Source organism: Pipra filicauda, unplaced genomic scaffold (assembly GCF_003945595.2).
Source record: "Pipra filicauda isolate LSUMZ 115617 unplaced genomic scaffold, ASM394559v2 scaffold77_size3566232_pilon, whole genome shotgun sequence".
Classification (NCBI taxonomy): Eukaryota; Metazoa; Chordata; class Aves; order Passeriformes; family Pipridae; genus Pipra; species Pipra filicauda.
The window spans coordinates 2,050,564-2,069,210 of NW_024104953.1; the positions used below are offsets into that span (position 1 = coordinate 2,050,564).

At 45.4% G+C, this 18,647-nt stretch overlaps 1 long non-coding RNA gene across 1 annotated transcript in view; it reads left to right on the top strand.

Moving 5' to 3' along the window:
• The first annotated feature begins 11,162 nt into the window (after positions 1–11,162).
• The window catches only part of LOC120324932, a 34,720-nt gene continuing 27,235 nt past the window's right edge, over positions 11,163–18,647 (top strand). The window contains exons 1-3 of the long non-coding RNA XR_005566642.1: positions 11,163–13,855; positions 17,337–17,503; positions 18,027–18,558. This is a non-coding gene — a long non-coding RNA (uncharacterized LOC120324932). The remainder of the gene's footprint in view (positions 13,856–17,336; positions 17,504–18,026; positions 18,559–18,647) is intronic.

Here is an 18,647-nt window from a genome sequence, read left to right on the forward strand (position 1 = left end):
TTGTCACAGCCACGCCATGAAGACCCTCCTGAGCCTAGAAGGGGCACATGGACTGGTGCTTTCTGCCCTGCATTTGGTGGTTGGAGCTCCCAGCTCTCCGTGACTACGTGGTTGTTTCAGCCCCTCGTACGTGTGAGTAAAATGTGCTTTGTTTCGGATAGGACAGATTTTTCGTTTCACCCATAGTTCAGTGTAATCTTTAGCTGCAAACTAACAGCAAAATGTCTCATACGTGGATGATTCAGAATGAAAATAAAATCACTGGCTTCAAATTGCAGGAGAGTCGTGTCAGAGAAAGCTTTTTACCCGTAACACAGTAATGGATGACACAGACTCTTCAAAGGCAGCAGCAGAATCGAATGCATTTTCTCTACTGGCTTTGCAGTGCATGTTTGGAGTCTCACTAATGAAGCAGAACTGATGTGATCAGATAAATATATGAAAAACTGCTCAAGTGACAGGAAAAAGGCCTTTGGAAACTCAGTTAATAGTACTTTTTTGCATTTGGGGGTGTTTTGCAATGTAACTTCTGCTTATAAAATGCTCTGCAGCTTTAAGATGAGAGGATGAGATATTCTCAGTGAAAGAATATTGCCAAGGTTGTCCCTTGGCAAGGTGCCGTCAGAAGCATCTCGGTCATTATCCTTGAGAAAAAGTCTTTCTTGGGATATCAGGAGCCGGTACAAGTAGGAGTGTATCCTGCCCTAGAACAACTGATATCCACTCTCCTTTCTTCTCCTGTCTGGTTCACACAGCAGTTGTGGTGGATTTGGTTGGACCCTGTTTCAGCTGATCCCTGCTGCTTGCACCAGAGCAGGGGTAGGGTGGCTTTGACCTTCCACGAGTGCAACTGGTCGGTACTTACTGTAGGTACTTCCTTTGCTTTGCATAGATTGTTGGACCAAGGTTCAAAACAGGGCCACAGAGAGATAAGAAGGTGGTTTTCCCCCGGCAATTATTTCTCTTGCGACAGAATCAGGAGTTCCTGTCTGGCCAGACCTGTGTGTCCTGAAATGCCCCTTGGCCCTTTGCAACTCACCCTTCCCCAGCAGTCTACTTCTTGCCAGTCACCCTTGAAAGAACCAGGTCAGCAGTAGCACACAGGCAGCTTCATCAGACACCAGGGCTAATCTAGGGTCTCCACCTTGCTTGAACTTCATGGCACAGGCAGTGGTGAGCAGGCAATAATTAGAACAGAGCTTCAGTTGAGGCAGATACACCAACCCTCTGTAATCACCCACATAGCAGCTCACTGTTCCCTGACCCCATCTGCACTTGCAAATCAAGCACTAGGTGAGGGATTGGGAAGGTGAACAGCAGTAATTTTTGTGATTTTTTTTTCAGTTTGGTTTCCATTTGTTTGTTTTTAAGAGTTAAAAAAAAAGGGCTCATTCCAATCACTCTCCAGGAAGATGAACGGCATTCCTTAAGGTAGAGAGTGGCTCCCTCTATACTTTTGTGCCTGATCCATCAGGTGGTGCGGCCACACCTGGCATTCTGAGTTTGGATGTTGTTGTTGTTGTTGTTGTTGTTGTTGTTTGCGGTGTGGCAACAAATGTTCCCTCTTAGACATCTTTATTACTGTTTTTCTCTTACATAATCCTTGGAACGAAGCCGTGGCAAACAATCTTCCCTCTGCCTCTTTCCCTACACGTGGAACTGATTTTGGGGGAGCGCAGTGTTTTCTTTAGGACTTGATATCCTGCGCTGCCTGATGTTGCTGGAAGAAGGACTCGCCTCCCTGCGTGTGACTGCCTTTGTTCTGGGGTGGGCTGGTTGGCCTCCCCCGTGCTGCTGTGGTGAGGGTATACACAGGCTCTGTGCCACTGGCTGAGCTTCCCTTGAAATGTCTCTTGTTTGTCTTTCCTCTTTAAAGTGGAGTGCATACACAATATACAGACATCAGCACTCTTGGTTCTATAAAATTCATTATAGGAACTGCCTGGAGGCTTCTGCCAGGTTTTGGACTCCATCAATCTATGACAACGTATAAGTCCTATAAGGAGCAGCTGAGGGAGCTGGAGGTGTTTAGCCTGGAGAAAAGGAGGCTCAAGGGGGACCTTATCACTCCTACAAGTACCCGAAAGGAGGTTGTAGTGAGCTGGGGATTGGTCTCTTATGCTAAATAAGTGATAGGACAAGAGGAAATGCCCTCAAGTTGCGCCAGGGGAGGTTTAGATTGGATAGTAGGAAAAAATTCTCCTCTGAAAGGGTTATCAAGCACTGGAAGTGATGGAATCACCTTCCCTGAAGGTGTTAAATGGATATATAGATGTGGCATTTGGGGACATGGTTTAGTGGTGGATGTGGCAGTGCTGAGTTAATGGTTGGACACAATGATCTTAAAAGGTCTTTTCCAACCCAAATGATTTTATGATGCAATGCTCTGCTCTAAGCCAAAGCTGGTGACAGGCAGCTTCCAGGCAGCCTGAGCACAAGGAGGAAATCTCAGTTTTGAAGGTCAGTCCCCAAAGTCACTGGCATGTCAGCCAGCACAAGAGATACAGGACTATTCCTCTATTTTTTTTATTTTTTTTTTCACATCTTCAATTCTCAGAGATAACAATGGACATAGTAGTTGAGGCAGGTTATTACAGCAGTAAGTGTCCCATCACAAAAATATCAGCTGCACAGGGAATGGTGTGGGCAGTGATGAGAAGGATGTGCAGTTTTGGAAGGGGCTGCAGAACTTTTTGCTTCCCCTGACCATTTAAAGATGCTCTGTCTCACTTTGCCTGGCAGTGCAGGCTTCCAAAGCAGCTGCCTTCCCCAATCCTCTCTGGGAGCAAGAGGGCAAAGCAGCCATGAACAGCAGCTCAAGTCTTGGTGCTATTCAGACAGATCCTGCCAGCCCAATCCGCCAGCTCTGGAGTGGTTTGGGCAGTCGGCCAGGCAGAGCTGCTGCTTCAGCTTTATTCTGTGTAATAAATGTGCTCTGGCAGTGCACCAACTGCCTTATCTTCTTGGAAGGACAGAATCCCTTGGAGAGCCAGCCTCCGGGCCCAGCTAGGACTGTGCTCACTTCCCCAGGCAAAGGGAGCTGGTTGCAATGCTTGACACACTAACTTTGCCTTTTTGAGACTCTCATTTTGAAACAGAGCGTGTCACCACGTTCAGGACAGCAAATTAGCCAAGGGAAGTCGTCTTCTATCTGTCTTAATTAAGCATTAATAAAACCTGTCATTGACTCTCCCCTGCGATTATCAGTCAGTCAATGGGATATAGTATTTCAGTCAATCATCTTCCCCTCAGGGTCACTGAAGGACTGTCCCAGCCTTGCTAAAGGCAGTGGGAACCAGTCCCACGACATCAGCTGGACTCTGTTTGGTGCTGTCGTGGGTGCAAAGTCCCCTATGATTACAGAGGCAGAAGTATCACCTATGAGTAAATCCCCCCGAGATCAGTGGAAAGGTTTTCCTGCATCAAGTCATCCATGTACCAAAGGGCATCTGTGCCCAGAAACCAAATGACCACACCTCTGTCTACATGCACAGACCTTGAACTTGGCTCACCCTGCCCGTGTTCAGGAAGATCAGTCTTCTCCCTTGGGGAAATAAGGGTGTGTAGGGGTTAAATGAAGGGTGAACATATGCCCACAAGAGCCAGAGGAAAACTGCTGTCATGTCAATTCTTGCACTGGACAGTAAATGCAGACTGGAAGCTCAGGGTGGAGGGGGCAGATGGTGGGAAAAACAGAAGCGAAACATCCCCAGACCTGGAGAATCACAAACTAGAGTGTTAGATGGCAGCTCCAGATCCGTGTGTGGCCATTCCCATGGTAGTTTTCTGTGTGTGCAGACCTCAACCTCTTCTGAACCAGCTCAGGGAGCCAAAACTGCATGTGCAGAAGGAGCTGAGGGGCTCTGATAGTGCTTTTCTGTCTGGGCAGATGTGTATTACCCATTAAAAATACATCGGATGTTTCTCATTAGGCAACTGAGCCAATATAGTAAATAAATACAGAAGCACACAAGTAAATAAATACAAGCAAATAAAAACAGAAAAAGCCCAAGGTTTTGGTGCTGTTTAAAAACAGTGAATTTTGTACACCATAAATTTCCTGCAAATGAAGTTCTGCACATCCTTATACCAGTTGGATTAAAACATTATGTGAGCTTGAGAAACAAAGCTACTATTCAGGAGATATCAGCATGTGTGTTTGCCACATACAGAGCATTTGCAAAACAGTGACTGGAACTGCTTTTCTGGCTTTGGTTTTGAGAAACACTGAGAGCCTGAAGACATTCAGTCTCTTTAGTTTTTCCCACTCTATGTTTATTCTGTGAAAGGCAGGAGTGAACAGCCTGGTCTGCAGGTGAGAGCAGAAGCAGACAGGGGCTGAAACTTGTGTTTTAGCTGATTTTCAAACACATCCTCACTTCCTAGCCATGGGAGCAAGCACATCACTGAGCTCTGCCCCTGGCATTGCTTCCCACAGCCTCTCTTTGTGTCATATCTTGGATAACTCTAGCTCTGTCTGTGACTGGACTGTGTGTGATTCCAGGGGTCAGCGTTACTGGCAAAGGGTGGTACTTTACATTTGGTAACAGACCTCCTTTCCTCTGCACAAAAGGGAGATCTCATCCAGCAACCCAATGTAATTCCATTCAAATCTGTAGCTAAAACCTCTTCCATCACTCTGAGCTGTTTGTTTAATTCTCTGTATTACTTAAAGTCCTGTTAAAATTCTCTTCATCTTAAATGCTTATTGAAGTGAGCCAGAAGGGCACAAAACCAATGTAATTAGCAATAAAAATAATTCCAACTCCCAATTACTTCATTAATATGAAGAGAAGTGCAAATTCCACAGAAGCAAATTTGCCTACAGGTACAGAGCTGGTGCAGCACCATTAATGGTAATGGATGGGGACCACCAGGGACAGGGGCTCTTCTTGCTCCAACAGGGTTCTTTTCATGAGAAGTATGTCCAGGTTTTGTGCTCTTGTTTATTGTTAATTTTTGTCATTTTTTTTTCCACAGTGCCCAAGATATTTTACTATTATTTTTTAACCAAATTCATAACAGTGAAGTAATATCCTGCCTTGACGATACCCCATCCATCCCACCACTGCTTTGCAGTAGCAGTGTCTCTAGGAGATAATTCCTTTCCCCTCTCCTCCCCCTGAAGAAGCAATTCCTTCTTGTCAACTCTTCAAGCAGTGTTTTTCAGCTGTGGCAGCATCCAGTAGCTAAGCAACAAACAGCATCCCCAAACACGAAATCAAGGTGCATGGGAGGAAGAAAAACCTGCTGCACACATTACAGTGAAAATTGCTACATCATGGATACTTTTGCTTCACGTTAAAATGGAATCAGGCTGCCACATCTTGAAAACGACCCATTCTCTGAAGGGTAAGAGTGATTGTCACCTCCTTTTGCTTTAGCTTTCAGCGGAGTTTTGGCCCTGGTTTGGTCCTCATGGACTCTCTGAGGAGACATCTGGGTATGCAGGGCTGAGAGCTTGGCCTTAATTCCCATCCTTTGCAGGTAGCAGAGAAGAAAATTAGGACATGAGTGGAAATGCATTATGCCCAGTGGTTTACCCCATCTTGGCAAAGCTTGGGAGAGTAGAGCAAGGCTGTGAGAGAACTGCTCCCAGAGCTGGGATAGTGCCAAAGCCGTGCCTGGAGATACTCAGGGACTACTGCTCCCAAATACCAAAATATTCTATTCTATTCTATTCTATTCTATTCTATTCTATTCTATTCTATTCTATTCTATTCTATTCTATTCTATTCTATTCTATTCTATTCTATTCATCCTTTACTAGTAAAAATTATTAGTATGCTTTCAGTCATGAGTCTTGCTGGTTGGTTGTTGGAGAGTTTTTTTAGTTGGTTTTGGGTTTTGACCTCTGAACTTAAAAAATCCTTTTCATACTCCTTGGCAGAAGCCAAGAGACAATGCCAATCTACACAGCTGTGTCTTAAACATCCCCTTGCACTTGTTTCTTTGTCCTGCTCCTATCTCCTTTTCCTCTCCCACACACATTGCCTTGATGGAATGGACTGAAGCACAATTTTCTTTTAATAGGCAAATGACTTTTAGTTGGTCCCTGAGTTATGGCCTAACATGTGTTTCATTTTACAAGTCATAATAACCTCTCAATATACTGTACATTTTGTTCCAACACACTTTTTAATGAGAAAACAAAGCTCAACGTGTTAACAGAGTAAAAGCATCTAATGGGCAACTAATCCCTTGCATAACTGACTGGATTGATAGCTCAGCAAGGCTACTGTAACAAGCAAATAATAAATGTATAATGAGCTGTTTCTGATTCTCTAATCAGGCTCATTTGACTCATTCTAGAGAAGATATTCAGAGTACTATTAGTATGAGCTGGATCAAGGCTGTGTAAGAAGAGAATTGGAGCTGAGGAGTCTTTTGTGCTGTTATACTTAGAAATTTGCTGGGAGTATGTTATTGAGTACAACCAGCAAACAGGATGACCAGTACTTCAGCAACATTTAAAGAGGATGCTCTGCATCAACAAAGAGGCTTCACAGTCCACCAGGGTTTGCTTGTTCAGGTGTAAACCTGAGCCTGAGAACAAAAATCTTTTGGTAAGAAACATGCTTGGGATGGTGTTCAGTTCACAGAGCACATGAAAAACCAGCACTCACCCAGAAAGTGAAAACACAAGTGTCATCTGGCTCCTGTGTAAGGAACTCTTCAGAAGCAGCTGATTTCACTTTTTTTAATCTTTACTTAAGGCTTTTTCACATCTCTGGGAAGCTGCAATTCATAACTTCCCCTGATCCTGACCAGAGAAATAAGCTCATCCCTCACTTATCAAGGTGCTAATAGTTTCTTACAGCAGCACTGTGGAAATCACAAATCCTCTGGATTTGCAGACTGTTTGGTGACTGTCTGATGCTGGCCAAGAGAACTGCTTGGAGTTAAGGAGAGGGCTAATCCAGCAAATCACAGTGCAAAGATCAAATACACAAAAATGGTTGTTAAAAACACATAACAATGGTTGTTACTGTGCTTGTAGCACACTGAAGAAGTATTTGCTTATTTTTTGTTATCTATAGCTCGGATGAAGCTGCTTTTCCTGTTCATGCATGTACTGAGCCCTTTGATTTCTATGACACTGTGATTTCCTTGCTTTGCCCCTTGGAAACTTTTCCCTAATTGTTCTGTGCAGCTTAGCAACCTGAAACCACCTGTATAGCATGAGCCTGTCTCAGGCACATAATTCTTTCCCCAGTCCCCATGCTCATTTTTAATTCATAATTTATTGCTTTTTTATGTTTAAGTGCTGACTGCTCCTTTGGACTGGTCTGGCTTTGCCTTTGGATTTTGCTGGACACGATGTTCATGAGGGGGTTAATATGGAAGTCTGTTCCATGTGTAGCTTTCCATAGGGTCATGACTCACTGAAGTCAGACAGATGAGGCAGCTGGGCTGGGACCTGCATCACCTACAGCAGGTTACATGGCTGTTTTAGCAGGCAGCCCTCTGGGCTGGGATGTTCAGGTCAGGAAGGAAGAATTGCCCTCAGGTGGCCCCAGTGTCTCCCAGGGACCACAGAGGGATCCTGGACTAAGGTTCACCTGATTCCCAGACAGCTAAATTAGAGAGAATGGATCCCATTGCAAGCACCATGGAGCTTCAGGTGCTCTGTGGTTTAAGCAAGATATTTAATTGTGGGTATGTTATCAGCACTCTTGCCTTCAGTGCTGAAACACCTGGTTTCATGCTCTCATCATGCCCTGGGTGGCAGCACCACAAGCAAAGTGGGGAGAGGTTTAAGGCAACAGGCTCCAACCTGCAGGTCTAAAATTACAGAATTATGTATTTCTTCTTCAAAGGAGCTCCTGGACCTTCTCAGGGGCTGCACAGGCAGAGGGGCAGGTCTGGCATGACCAGCCACTGTGCCTTAGTGTGACTGAGGTGGAAAAGAGGAAAACTTTCTAATGAGGGCAGGAAAGGAATTCTGCATATCAAGAAACTTCAGCTGCTTGTGCTTGGAAGATTACTCTGCTGTTTCTAAACTTTCACACACTCCCCCCCAAACAACCAGTCTGTTTTGATAGCAGCTGCTTAGAAAATGAGCTTTTCTGGGAGAAGTATGGGAATGTTGGGCAGTGAGGGACTGACCTCATTTCCAGCACACATCAGCACTCAGCCTGGCAGGGCTCTGTGGAGCTCTCTGTAAGATATACAGCCATTTCCCTGGCTTTTCTCAAAATGCCAATAAGGGCACAACTTGCCTCCAGTAGAGCCTGATGCAGCTGCATATGCTGCTCCCCACCCCAGGACTGCCCTGGCTCCTGAGAGCTGCTGTGGACAGGGTGACAGATGGATGAATTGTGCCAACAACAGGGCTTTTTTTCTCTCTAAATGTGTCTTTTTGCTTTCTTCTAAGGAGTGTGTGCATGAGGGCAGAGGGGAAGATGATGATGCTGATCTGGCTGGGAGAGTCACTGCTTCTCCTTTCACCATGGTAACGAGGAGGAATTTGTATGCAGTGGGGATGGGCAAGTTTGTAGTATTTTGCTGGGGGAAGTGGAGGCTTTTTCTTGTGAAAACTCCTTGGTCAAGGGGAGCAGAGGAGGAAATTCCCTTTTCAGTAGAACCCTGCAATTCTTTGCTTGGCAGAGGCAGAATGGTGCTATCCTCAGCAGGTGCAGGATTCTGTCAGTGCTAAAATAATAACTGAGAGTAAGAAGTTGCCCCTGTGAGATGAGGGACACCTCCTTCCTCCTCTTAATTTGCTGTTTCCAGGTCTTTTGAAGGAGCACACACACATATAGGACCACAGTGGTCAGACTCTATTTACAGTCTAGCGGGGTTTCCACCAAATTTCCAGTCTATTCAATCTCCTCATTTTATAATCTTTCTTTCCCTCCTTCTCATTTTCCTTCATTATTTTGAAATCTGCCCTCCAGCCTAGCCCCAAACACTGCTGGATAAAGGTTTGCCATTTGGAAAGGCTGCCAGGGCTGTGTGCCCGTGGCAGCACCTGGGGTAGGAGGCTGTGTGATGGCCTGTGTGTCACCCATCCCAGGCACCTTCACCTCGGAGGAGAGGGAGAGGTCACTCCCAGCACCCCTGGACTGGGATAACAGGGATCCCTGGGCTTGGAGAGCTGCAAGTGGGGCCAGGATGGAGGTGGCAGGTGAATTCACAGCTGGGCACTGCTGTTGTGACTTTGCTTTCAGTACTAAAACATGTGGGAGGGAAGGTTAAACACAGCATGACAAATGCTCTGTGGTGGTCATCCCACTGGACCTTTGCAGAAACAAGTCACCAAGGCCAGAACCTCCCCACAGTTGTCCTTTAACCACTGGTGGCATCACCTGGGAGCATCATGGCCAGGGCTGAGATGCTGCTCCCACTGGATTTGTGCCAGACCAGCAATCCCAGGTGAGTTTATTGTGCAATAAATCACAGCTTTTTTTTTTCAAAGTATCCCCCATCCTCCCCCCTTTTCCTCAGTTTTGCTTTCCTGCACTGCATCCTGCACAGTTCCCTTGCACTGGCAAAGGAGGGTATCCAGCTGCAAAGATTTAATAGCACAAACACCTTCTACAATTAAAAATGCTTCATTGACTGGGACAGGGCTCTGTGCTCTGGGGAGAGCACTGCCAAGCAGTTAGACATGTGGTTTTACAAAAATTACAGCTAAAATATGAGGCAGTTTAGGTTTTTACTACTCAACAGTCATCTCCCCTTTACACTATTTGTCCTCTGGAGCTGTGTAGAAATCGACTCTCTCCCTGGTCTGCAGCCACTCTTTTGTGTTGGCAGCAGCTCTAATTATGCACCAATTAACCTTAATTAAACCAATTCCTGTGTAACTGCACATGCAGACAATGCACTGAACAAATGGCCTGACAAATATTGTCACTTAAAAGGCTCAAAACCACATCAAATCCTTAATTGGAAAGTCAGATTGTAAATTGCTGCGGATTTGTAGCTCTTTGTTCCTAAAACGATTGAACAGGAGTAGTGGCCAAATATCCCGAATGGTCCCAAAACCTTGGCTGAATTAATTTTCTTTGCTGTTGAGGCCAAAATATGTTATTTGTGTAGGAAAAGGGGGTGATGGAGCATCCTTAATTGTAGCAACTGTCAGGCTAGTCTAGAGTGTATCAGAATAGTGACTCCAGGTAGAGAGCCACCAAGTTCCCCTTCTAGATCCTGGGTGGCTCAGGGCAAATTTCTGGATTATTTGACGATTCCTGCTGTCCTCTGCCTGGATGTTTGTCCAGAAAATGCTCCCAAAAGCTGGATCTGTCCCTCATGTCATGCAATGGAGCAGCAGTTTTGTTGGAAGCGGGATGCTGTTTGCACCCTGTAAGCAGTAACACAGCCAACAGATGGTGCTCGTACATACAGTTACTCCAGGTTTCTTCCCAAAAATGCCAAGCCAGCTTTCTGCATTTTAGGATGCAGGTTGGTTGTTTGGGGTTTTTTAGGGAGCTGCTGCAAACAGCACAGTTTTTACCCTAATTTCCCTGTGCAGAACGAGCCTCTGGGACTGCTGGTGTGTGGACAGAGTCCTTGCCAAAGGAATTGAATGCCTCCAGTTTGGCACTTTATCAAAGTTTGGTAAGGGAAAAAGAGCTGGACTGAGAAAAAGTCCAGGCTCTGCATCACTTATTTGTCCTCCAGTTGGGAAAAAAAAAAAAAAGACCTTGAGACTGGTTTGCAGCAGAGTAGCAAAGAAAAAAAAGTCATAACTAGCACTGAATTCAGAATTTTCCCTTCCCTGCTGTTCAGAAAATGTGTTTAGTGGGGGAAAAAAAAAAAGCCTTTCAAATCCTTTAATATGTATTGACTTTCTGGTGGTTCAGCTTTATGCTGCTGAATGCTTTCCTTTCTGTAGCTAATCAAACAGGCTGTAGGCACGGCACTTTGTGGGAAAATATTCTGCCTGGTGAATACAGCAAATAAAAGCAGAGCTAATTAAGCATGTAAATCATGCCCATATAAATTAGTTACTAACACGTTCACTTGGCCACTGGCGCTGAGTGCGGTGGGAAGGGGGATTCACACCACCCGTGTGCCTGCTGTGAGGGACCACGTGGGAAAGGAGACATATGGCTATGGACACACCTAGGGTGGTGGGATTGTGGTGGGATGACGGTTGGGAGCTGAGGGTGGGATGGATGGTGGCAGATGCTGGGGGAACTCAAGCCAGGGGTGGGGACAAAGATTAACCAGCCACCGAGTGGCTCCGTTTATGAAGTGATGTGACCCCATCCATCACTTACTGAAGCAGATGGAAACACTTCTTTGGGATGAGACTTTGTAGAAATGTTTCCCAGCAGGCGTAGAAGCAAGCTGGCTGCACACTGGAGAAAACAACTGGGAGGTGGCCCACCAGGGAGTAGAACTTGGGACGAATGACCTGGTGTGAGGAAGAGAGGAAGAGGCATGAAAAACCTTTTCCTAATGAGGTAACAACAGAAAATATGTTTTGGCAGCTGGACAGGTCTGTGAAAACCCAGGCAAAATATAAATGGGGTAAGAATTGCTGCCAGGCTTGGGGACAGTGCTATTCCCAGATTTGTGTGCAGAACTAAGATTTTTTTTGTCCAGGAGCATGATCTTTTTCCTTCAAAGCCACCCATCAGCCTTCACAGGGTGGTGAGGAGTCCCTGGCATGTGCAGGAGGGCACAGAGGAGGTTCCTGGGAGCTGTGGTGGCTCTCCATCTCCCCCACATTCTCATGAAACCTGGACAGACATAGAAAGATCTTGAAAAGCACCCAAGGGCATCCAACTCACTTTTCATCAAGGAGAGCAGAACGGGCACCTGGATGGCACCCAGGGAGGCCACAGGGATGGGGGCAGATGGCTGAGCAGGCTCTGGGCTCCAGGGACAGAGGAAGGTGCTTCTGCAGAGCAAAGGCTGGGTGGGAAGCCACAGACAGCTGGCTAAAAAATGCCAAATGCTGAGCTGTTCCTGGTTTATTTATTTATTTTGTTATTTAATTTCTTAAAAAGTAAAAATTGTCCAGACATCTTGCAAGATCTGGGGCAATGGGATTAAAAAGCATATATTATCACTCCCACTTTTTTGAAAGCAAGAGTCTGCAGGTATCTTCTGAGAGCAGGGTTCCCTTTTCCAGATGTGCTAAGCTGACCTTAGCTGCATCAAGCCCAGGAATCATCCCCTGCTCACCAGGACTTGGGTCCAGGTTGTCTTCTGCAGCCAGTGCCATGTCCTTTTCCACCTGGAAAGTACCTTCTTTGGCTCCAGCAGCAACTCATCCCCCTTCTTGGAGCTGGACCAGTGGGCAACCACAGACAGGAGTGGCCCCAAGACAAAGGAGGAGGAAGCTTGTAATCCAATGGTTGGACCATTCCCTGGCTGGCTTCAAGTGTGTGCTGCCTGGACACTCCATTTGTTGTTTTGCACCTCACTGGAAGGGGATGAGAGCTAATGGTCCCTGCAAGGACATCAGTGTGAGCACTGGGGACAAACTGTGCTATGAGACTAAAATGGCTTTTTTCCCTTGTCTGCCATCGTTGAAGGATTTTTCTGTGACAAACTCTTGAGCACTAATAGACCGTCTGGTAGCAGTGGAAGAAGTAGCAGTGTAATTTCTCGTAGCTCTGGGCAAAATCATTTATATTAAAATTAAAAACCACAGGAGCTCATTTACAAATTTTTGCCAACTGAAGCTCAGAAGACACAAGGAAGAGACTCCTCAGAAGCTTACTTCAACCACAGATCCCAACAGGAGAGGATCCAGCACTGCAGTGACAAGATCCATGCACCAGTGTGGGATTCAAATGGAGTCAACTTCACTGCAAATCAAGTTGTCAGGCAAGTCCCCCAGTATCTCTTTCCCTCCCACAGCACAGTCTCCACACTATCATTGCTTCAGGCATCTCTAGCCTGCCCATCTCCTGCTGAAGTCATTTAAAGGAGTGCCAAACATGCCAGCCCGAATGTGTCACCCTCACCTTGCACCTCAGCGCCCTCAAAAAAATTCCTGGTGCCTTCAGCAGAAGTCTGTGGATGAGCAGAGAAGGGAAGGTGCTGGCAGTGACTACAGGCTGTTTGGTGTTGAGTCCCAGGCCAGGGATCTGCAGTCCACAATTACGAGCTGAAGGAAAAACCTGAGGAGCAAATGCCTTCCCCAAAGTTACCCGCTGTTCCCAGGTGGGGGGTGGGAGTGATGTTCCCCTGGCTACACCGAGACCTGAAATTCTCCTATTCTGGAACAGATATCTCAGGTCACCTTGAGGAAGGTATTTAATCTCCCAGTGTGTCCATTCCCCAAATGAAAGACAGAAATAGCAGCACTGCCTTCCTTCCAGCGGAGTAAGTGCATTAAAGATTGCGAGGTGATGGGAGCCCTGGAAGGGTCTCGATGGAAAAGATTCATTTGAATACATTTGTTGTGCATTACTCACTCAGCCCCGAGTTTTAATCTTCTCCTCCTCTCCATCATTGTAATCTAAATTTCCTTGAGCTCTCTCACTGGAGCTCAGTCCCAGTTTAATCCCCGCCTCATTTGAGTGATTTCTCCAATTTCTCCTTCAGCAAATGGTGAGGCTTATGTTAGCCCTCATCTCTCCTCTCAGTCTATCACAGGAGAGCTGTGAATGCTCCCTCCACAGGGAGCACCAGTGGTTTATTTGGGAGCTTGTGCAACTTCCCGGAATAATTTCTCTTCTGTTTTTCCAGTCTAGTGACTTGTGGTTCACAGCCTTTTCCAGACCTGCTGAACCATCTCGTGTTGGGGGGGTTGGAAGGCAGTTTTCCAACAAAGCAGCAGCAGCAGCCTGCCATTCCTCCTCACTCCCATGGGATGTTTTGATCCGGGCAGAGGCATGTGGGGCACTCCTTGCTCATGCTGATAGAAGTGCTGTGTTTTGCAGAGGTAAGATGGGCAAACAGCATCATAAAATCATGGAATGCTTTGGGATGGGAAGGACCTTAAAGACCACCTGGTTTCACTCCCCCAACCACAGGCAGGGACACTTTCCTCTAGACCAGGTTACTCAAAGCCTGGCCTTGAACAATCCCAGGGATGGGGCATCTACAATTTCAGTGCAACGTTGGGCCGCTTTTGCCTTGTTAAATTCCAGCTTTCTTTACTATTTTTTCCAGCAGGATTATTTGTTACTCTATTAGCAAACAAGTCCTGGCTCACAAAGGCAGAAATGTGCAGGAGGCATATAATTCCCAATTTATTAGCTTGGTTCACATGATGTTATCAAGAATTGATGGTAATGCTTAGTGGCATTAGCAGTGCCTTCCCTATCATAACAGTGGTATTTACTGCCAGGAACACTATTTGTGCAGCAGTTGTGCTACACCACAAATAATTATATTACTTACATCCAATTTGTATCATTACACACAACACAACTGTGCCTGCCTGCACCATCTCATACTTCACTAATGCCTGAGGCAGAGCAGCATCACATAAATACCCTCCTTGGCACTTCTCATTTGAAATTATATTCCACTTATTATTAAAGTGTAGATCAAAAATGACATTTCCCGAGTATTAAAAAAAATACAGAAAGAAAAGTCGCCGCCGTATTAATAAAGAGCACCAAATAAAATTCATCGCTCTGAAAATGTTCGCTCTACAAATTTTTAGGAGACGCTGTCAGGTTTGGTAAACCCTCAATATGACAAATCTCATTTTCCTGCATTTCTCTGCAAGTTTCCAGCAATTCTGTGTGTCCTCGACATGACGAAATGCTTAAGAGAGTTTTAGAAAGCAGTGAAAATTCAGTTATTTATGTGCGGCTCTGCGATACGAGGGCAGCACCATCGTGTGCCTCTGCTCTGTTTTTAGCATGACCCTGACACAGCATCCCCTGAACAGGCTGTGAATAACACTGCAGAGAGGTGACAGTCTCTGTAAGTTAGAATAACTTGGCCAATGGTCTCTCCAAGAGGGTCTTGGGTTCCCCAGAAACCCCACACAGCCCTTTGCATCCCACAGCTTACAGGGGCTGCTGAGGTATCCAATAAGCTTCTGCCTCTGGGAGCAGCTGCTGCATGGCTAGAGCTGAAATTCCCTTCAGAGCTCCTCATAAAGGCTGTTTAGAAAAAGGCTGGCTGTGAAAACAGGCTGAGAGAGCTGGAGTTGTTCATCTTGGAGAAGAGAAGGCTCTAGGAAAACCTTAGAGCCCCTTCCAGTATCAAAGGGGAGCTGGAGAGGGATTTTTTACAAGAACATGTAGTGGTAGGACGAGGGGGAATGGCTTCAAACTGACAGAGGGCAGGTTTAGATTAGATATTAGGAAGAAATTCTTCACTGTGAGGGTGGTGAGGCCCTGGCACAGGTTGCCCAGAGAAGCTGTGGATGCCCCATCCCTGAAAGTGTCCAAGGCCAGGCTGGATGGGGCTCTGATCTAGAAACCTGATCTAGTGGAAGGTGTCCCTGCCCATGGCAGAGGGTATTGGAACTAGATGGTCTTTAAGGTCTCTTCCATCCCAAACCATTCCATGATTCTATGAGAAGGTCCTATGTAACCTATCTCCATACAGGAGGAGCAGATAGTAACAAATAATGTCATGGGACATTTCACCACATGAACATTAAGTGTCTTTAACTTTGGAAGTTTTCTGCATGGGATCTACCCCAGCAACAGAGCACAATCCTTGTCATTTCATTGAAACTACAAAGACACTCCAGAGAAACCTGCCAACATCTAAAAAACTCAACAATAAAAAAATACACCTTGACCCACAGAGCCAGACCTTGTTTGAGGAGGTTGTGTTATTCCAAAGGCTGTTAGTGACATGCCAAATGGGGTTAGATCACAAGAATACCTGGTAAGTGGTGTATATATCCAATAAAAGGTGTTTAAGAATTTCTTTTCCTAAAAGAGAGAGGTTGACATTCTGGCTGGGGTACTGATTGCAAACCATGGATGGTGGAGGCCAAGGTGGAAGAGCCACAGATGATAGAAGCAGAGAGATGCTGTGTTTTGAGCATGCTGCTCATACAGAGGCTGTATGCAATTGTTTCTACATTATTTAAGGAAAAACAGTTTGCAAAAAATCCTGTAATGGCACCAGATTTCTCTCTCCTCAGGAAAATAAATCCACAAGGTGTCAAATTCAAGTCACTTTTTTTGAAGCATTTCAGAGCACGTCATGTGACCTGTGCCATGCTGTGAGAAGGGATTTCTGGGAGGTTATTTGTAAAAGAAGATGCCAGGAGCTGAGGTCAATTGTCACCCCAGCTCATGGTGACAAACTCCTATTTGTGTCAGCAAGTGAACAGGGATATTGAAGTCCAACCCATGCCAAGGATTAAAGGTCAAGCCCACTTAGTCTTGTGAGACAGCTGTATCTGGAAGTTTTGGGGCAATTCAGAGGGGAATGAGATGGATTTAATTAAATTAAAAGACTTCTAGGCATTTCCAGGAAGCAGGACCATTTTCAGTATAGGATGAGGTGAGGAGGGCAGAATGCAGATGGAAAATATTTGTACGTATAATATTAAAGCACATGTGAATTACCTTTTTTGTGAGGCAGATACCAAGCACATAAAGACAAGACTTGGCCCATCTCTAACTTAGGGCACAGTTTAACAATAATAGAGATTTTTAACATATTCCTTGAAGAACTTTCTAATGGCAGTTGAAAGCCAGATGAAGCAGCTATTTTATCTGGCAAGCTTCCATGCAAAATTTCTTGCTGATGCTGGCTCAGACAGATGGAGGTTTGAGGGGAGGGGGGAGAACAAAATGCCATAGAGCTTTATGGGATGAGCCTTGAAAGGTTTCTGCAAGCTTCTATAGTAAGGTTTATGAACCTTGGGCTTGTTAACTTCAGTTTTGTGAAGTGTTTTAACCCTCCTTTATTTCCTGTGGTCCAGATGACACATTTACACATCCTCAGAAAGTGTATGGGATGCTCTTCAAACAATATGTGACTCTGCACCAGTAAGGGCAGAAACTTGATGGGTTTACCACAATATATAGAAGTTTTTCAATAACTGTGTATAAAGTGCTTTTCTTTTGAAATGTCTTCTCTGGTTAGATCATGCAAATCTAGTGCTGGCTGATGCTTCTGTAAGATGAAGAGTAAGAACAACTCATGAATATTTCATCCTTTGTCTCTGCACTGGTCAGAAATGGTAATTTGAGCTCCAAACTGTAGGGATTTAGCAAAAAGAGTTGGACACTCGGAGAATAAAGATAGGGAAAAAAAAATGTCTTTGACAGGATTTTCCCTTGTTAGTGCTGGTATGTAGACAAGCTGCCCAAAGGGCATGAAACTGGGATAATCTACTGAGGACACACATTTGGGCTGTGCTGCTGAAGCAATTCTTGATTTGCAATGCATTTAATAATAGTATTTTCTTTATTTACCTCTTTTTTCCCCCACAGAAAACAACTGCAAGCACTATGTCACCCAAGATAACAGGTAAAGCATCATACAGAAGACAGCCTTGGTCCTCCTTCACCTCAGGCTTGATGTGCATCAGCATCTCCTCATCTCCCTCAGGACATGAGCACTGCCAGGGAAGAACTGAGAAGGGGAACGTCAGCTAAGGGTGCATCAACCTTGATTCTCTTCTTAAGACTTCACTTACCTTTTGCCATTACCTTTTATAATGTTCATACCTTGCTCTCTTATATGCAACTGGCCATCCCATGAGAGATCCCAAAAAATTCAAAAGCAATGTTAATTGAATCATAGATCATAGAATGGTTTAGGTTGGAAGGGACCTTAAAGACCATCTAGTTCCAATACCCTCTGCCATGGGCAGGGACACCTTCCACTAGATCAGGTTTCTAGATCAGAGCCCCATCCAGCCTGGCCTTGGACACCTCCAGGGATGGGGCATCCACAGCTTCTCTGGGCAACCTGTGCCAGTGTTGTTCTTTGTAACCAGTGTGCACTAATAATTTGTAGACCAGCTTCAGCCTTTCCTGAATTTTAAGGGATCTGGGTTTGGGCCATGTTATATTAGGAGTGGGAAATACCCGAATTGCTCTATGTTCTGGCTTAGCACCACCGCTTGGCAAGTTGCTTTTTTCCCTGTACTGAGAAGTTCAGGTATTCTTTTCTTTTAGGAATATGGATGGAAATCCTCTTCTGCTGTTCACTCAACTCTGAAGCTCATGGAAATATTTTACAGTTCCAAGAAAATGGATGGTTACAATTTTTAAAATTACCATTTCTCCAAATTTCCAACTGGTTCCTTTCTCTGGTGCATTCCTCTAGCAAGAGGAGAGGGAGAGACCAGCCATAAGCAGATGAAACCTTTTCTTCCATAGCTCAGATGCCAACTCTCCATCTCCTCAGCACCCAGAGCAGGCTGTCTGTGCTGGACTCAGAGTTGTCTCATCAGACTTGCATTTCAGCATTGCCACCTGACATGTTATGACAAGCTTTTAACTTTTGAGCAGCGGTGCATGGAAACATGTCACTGCTTTGGGAGCAGCACAGCACAGGCTGCCAAATATAGCTCCTGCCTCAGTGGTGTCAGCCCCTCTGAGGCAGACACCCATCCCAGCCACGGCACCCCACGGGTGAAGAAGCCAGGACGCTTCAAGTGGCCTAAACGGACCCGAGGCAAACAATTTTCTGCATGACCTCCAACAAGTAAGAGACTGGGACCTAAGAAGGGAAGCTGGGGGGGTGTTTTTCAAGAAATTGGTGTTTATGGGTTTGCAGCACCAAGACTGTCTGTA